Genomic DNA, 4899 nt, shown 5'->3' with positions numbered 1-4899 from the left:
TTCAGTTTCTCCACAGGACAGGAGCAGACCAACTCTGTGTCTGCTCCAGCCCAGAGGACCAGGCAGCGAAACAGATCTCCTTAGTTCTAGGAACAAAGTCTCTTCAAATGTCAGTGCTACTTTAATCAATCATGGTCCGAGTTCTAGAGCTCCGGGGTCACAGTACAAAACTGTGAATCGCTGAGTATTAAAGAATAAAAACTCTGGAAACATCCATTTCCAATTAGCTAAAACTTATAAAGAAGAACAGCAAAATTGGGAGCAAATTGAATGGAGAACCCAACAGAGACCAAAGGTCCCCTATACAACCTTTAAAGCACCAAGCTAGTGAGCCTGTGCTCTGTGTAATGAACAGTTTCTACCTGTGCTGTCCACAGTGGTCTCCTAGATGGCTTTAGAGGCAGCTCTCCCTTGTCTCAGGTTAGCATGACCCAGAAGGCTGTGGGGGCATCCCCCACTCTTTACAGCCCAGTTCCTGTGTCCAGGCTCTTCAACCTACCCTGCCTCAAGTTCTTGGCTCCACCCACAAAAGGCTTCAGAGCAACTTCAGCATCCAGGTGAGTGGGGCTACAGGAGGCACTGGTGCAGGATCTCCCACACCATCTTCTTCCTAAACAGGGGCATGTGCTGCTGAGAGAAGGTGAGGGGCTGGCCTCTGGAGATGTAGTCTGCATATTTACAGGTAAACATGCCACAGTCACTGCCATTCCCCTGCTGAGGTATCTCCTCTGCTGCCATGCTGTACTGCTTCCACTCCAAAGGGTTCAGCTCCACATTCCTTCTGGCTTGGCTCTCATCCTGCAGATAGTGAAAAATCAGCTGAAGGACATCTCCTCTCTTGTGTCCCCTGGAATCCAGGTAGACAAGACTCTTCTCTCTCAGGTCTGTCACCACCAGGCTCCAGTGAACACCCTGGTGAATGGGCACCAAGATCAGCTGCTTTGCAAAGAGGTTCACTGCCTTGGTCCATCTTCTGACTGCCCTGTAGCCCCCAGTCTTTAACTTGCTGTAAAAGAAGGTATTAAATGCGTAAAGTGCAGGGTATCCTTGACTTTGGTTCCTGGCCATGAGAAGATTCATGTAAAAATTGATGACTGTGTCATTGAGCCACTGGGTGTCCCTCAAGGTCCACATGTCTCCTCGAGTAATTGTCATATTGAAGGCCCGACTCAAGATCTCATCTTGTGGGCCTGGGCCTAGAGCACTACTGACTTCCTTTAGCATGTCCTCTGTGATCAGAGGACCATGGTCCAGCCCTGTGCTCTTGTCTTGGTCTTCAGGAGCCTTTTCTTTGTCCTTAGCGATTGGCATTTTGTTGCTGACTTTGTCTGTGCAGATTTGAGGTGTTTGAGAAGCATGAATCTGCTCATCCACACAGACATTGATCTTCTCTGAGGCGTCCACTGGAAGCTTAGAAGAACCGAAGAAGTCAGAGTTTGTAAGATCACTGAGATGAAGACGCACCACAAAGCTTGGGTACATTGCATTGTGATGTTTCTGAACACCTTCCTCCATGTGGAAGTAGGGACTCTTGGGACCTTTGCCTCCATCCACAGACTTCACCTCACTCACAGCCTGTTTCCCAGGGCCTTTGGCACACGCTGAGGGCTTCAGCTGTAATTCAGCCTCTTTTAGGGGGTTCTTTATCTGACCCTTGCCTGCCTCTTCACACCCAAGCTCTTTTCCATGCTCCTCCTTTCTCAGCCTTTTTAGAGGTTGGCTTGGCTCCTCAGACTCGACATCCTTCTCACCGTCTACCAGGCATTTCCTCTTTTGGCCTTTGCCTGAATGTTCAGAATACACTCTCCCACAAGGCTTGCAAGGTTTCCATGAAGCGGGGCTGCTTGGATTACCTTTGCTCACGTGCTGGCTCTCTGCTGTGGCATAGCTTTCTGATTTCCAAGTCTCAGTGCACATCAGCCAGTCTCTTGGTGGGGGCTCTGGAGTTGTTGTCTTCATTTTGGAAGGATCAGTTAGGGTATTTGGAGGTGTCTCGTCCATACTGGAGTTGTTTTTCCAAGATCAGAAACTGCAGGTCAAGAGGTCATATGTCCTTTGGCGTTGGGGTCAGTTGAAGGTGAAGTCAGATGGAGGCAAGAGGACCTAAGAGTAGTTCTTCCTCAGCTGATGAAGCTGACCTTGTCTGTAAGGTGATGGTTCTCAAATCCCACAGTAGAAAATTCTGGTGAGTTCAGGGAATATCCAGTTGTGTTTCAGTCAACCAGTTTGGATGTCTCAGCCGGTCTTTAGTAAATGCCAAATTCCCCAAGATTTAACCTCTGGTGGACAGTGGAGGTATAAACCTCTGACCCACCCAAGATCAATGAGGCAAAGAACAGAACTTCCTTCTTGCACAGCCTTATATATGCTGGGACGAGTAGGTGTGGCCAAGATGGGAGGTGCATGTGTATTATCCAGTCCATCTCTAAAGACCTCTGACCTAATTGCTTATCTCACTTCAAAGATAAGGAACACATGTAGACATTCCAATGTAAATTAGGCAAACATTCTCCAAAGTTAACACCTAATGCCCTATACATATGTACCTTAATGGGTAAAGGTGCCTTTCACAAAGTTTGGGTGCCTTAGTTCAATCCCTAACCCACACAGTAGAGAGAATCCCAGAAGATAGTTTTCTTGTGTCTTCAAAGTGTATACCCCCCCAAACCCAGAAATACGTCAGTAAATAATGTATTTTTAAGGGCTATGGTGGCATATGCTTATATTCCCAGGACTGGGGAGATATAAGGATAGCTGGAGCTCACAGAGTAAAGCATGAGATAATTTGTTATGCCAGCTTACAGGAATCTATGGACGGTGTGGGTGATTGTGGCACCTGGAGGTGTGATACTGTCACAATATTTAAAGTGGGGTTGGCAGTAGCATTGGAAATTGAGGGAAGGCTTGAAGAATTCTGAAGGCTGAATGTCTTAGAGTCTCGTAAGGGCCAAAAGAACTGATGGAATAAACACATATTAAAGGGGATCTTTTAGATTGGCTTATGAGATACAAACCATGTCATTCGGCAATGCCTGCCTCACCCAGGAGAGCCTGAGGATCTAGTCTTTGTTAAATACATATGGTTGCAGTATTCCTTGCTCTCCATGGCCATGTGAACATGAGAGAGCATGGTCTAAAAATGAGGTAGCCTAAATCAGTTTCAGGCACTAGCCAACTTTATTCAGAGCATCAGACAATTTATACTGTTAGGGTTAAGAAGAGTCACGTGAGTCAAATTTATAATCACAAGGTCAAGCTGTCCTTGGCCAAACCATGTTTTGCCACCCAGGTATACAGTCTTATAAACAGTAGCCCATTGTTAAGAATGAACTAAAATGAAGTCATTCCCATCAGTTACATCTGGAAGGGGCTGGAAAAGCACATGCTAAGGACAACCCATATTGTCAGGGAACAGAGATTACAAGACTCTTGTTTACTTGGAGTTTTCTCAAAGGTTTCAGGAATATCATGCAGCTCTCTCTGTGTCCTACACCTCTCTCTCGGTCTCTCTGTCTTTGTCTCTGTCTCTGTCTCTGTCTCTCTCTATCTCTCTTTGTTTGTGTATGTGTGTGTGTGTGTGTGTGTGATGAATGTTAATGAATGATGGGCACAGCAAGATATCCCTAAAATTGATTGGTAGAAAATGCCAATAAAATTATCCATGGCCTGAGCTCAGTATTTCCATTTGGTCAAACATCACGAATGGCATATATAGCTTGGTCAGGCTAGCCCTTCTTGTCCCGGGAATAGCTTTATTACTGCCCATGATGTTAAAGCTTACCTTTAATAACATCAACATGTCGGCAGCCAAAGTACATGGCTTAAACCTGAAAATGGACCCCAGACATAGTTATTAAATTAACAGGCTGGCAAGCCAAGGAGGTGTTAGATTCTGCAGAGAACCTTACCAACCTAAGACATAAGTGCATTGCTTTTGATAATGCATATTCCTTGATGGGTAAGGAAGGCATTCTTGTCAGAGCGACCTAAGATAGGCTAAGTCTTGTTAAAAAAACAATGGATAGATTTGGAGAGCCGGTTGGGCTGCTTGGCAAGAAGCTGAGATGGGCCAAAAATAAGGAAATGAGCTGCTGGGCAGGAGTAGGACATAGGCCAAGGACAAGGAAGTAGGCTTCCATCAGGAATCTGACATTAGACTAGAACAAAGAAGTCATTTCAGGTAGTAATCTAAATCGTAGGCTACAATAAAGAAGTAATCTCAGGAAGGAATCTCAATATTAGGCTAGAACAAAGAAATAACTTCAGAGAGGAATCTAAATTTTAGGCTAGAACAAGGAAGTAGGCTTGAGACATGAAAAATGACCTTGGGCTAGGATAGGGAAGTAGGCTCAGATACTTTGGTCATCCTGATAAGCCTTTTGAAATAGTGATCATGGGAGTGTACATGTAAGTAGGTTTAATGCCTTGCTCTTTCCTTGACTAGTTGTGGTTAGTGAATTGCTTGTTCCTCAACAATTTGAAGCTATTGTATTGCTAGACACTCAACCTAGAACTGACGTTAATACATGCATGTATTCAAAATGGTATAAAAGCTTAAAGGAAGAGTTGGTATAAGATAAGGGGCTCTAGGGAGGGGAAATGGGGAGAGGGGATGACATCTGTATTGTAAAGAGATGAAATATCCAGTAAAAAAGAGAGAAAAATAATTTAAAAAGAAAAACATAATAATAAATTGAAAGAAAACAAAACAACAACAATAAAACCAGTCTGCTATCCTGAGCTCAGGGATGGCTAAAGATCCTGAGAAGACACAGTGCATCCTGGGATCCTGGGATGCTGGCCCTGAGGCATGCCAGCTGAAGGTCCCAGTGATGGCCAGATTCCAGGCTCGGAGCCTTGCTCAGGCTAGCCCTGCCCTTCTGTGCCCCTACATGTTCC

The 4899-nt window shown here is 45.0% G+C and overlaps 1 pseudogene; it reads right to left on the bottom strand.

Annotated features, from left to right (window-relative positions):
- Positions 1–567: 567 nt before the first annotated feature.
- On the bottom strand, positions 568–2001 carry LOC114615484 (annotated as a pseudogene).
- Between the last annotated feature and the right edge of the window lie 2898 nt (positions 2002–4899).

The sequence above is a fragment of the Grammomys surdaster genome, unplaced genomic scaffold (assembly GCF_004785775.1).
Source record: "Grammomys surdaster isolate TR1022 unplaced genomic scaffold, NIH_TR_1.0 126705, whole genome shotgun sequence".
NCBI classification, from domain to species: domain Eukaryota; kingdom Metazoa; phylum Chordata; class Mammalia; order Rodentia; family Muridae; genus Grammomys; species Grammomys surdaster.
The sequence above is the reverse complement of the archived record's forward strand: the minus strand, read 5'-3'. Positions and strand labels throughout refer to the sequence as shown.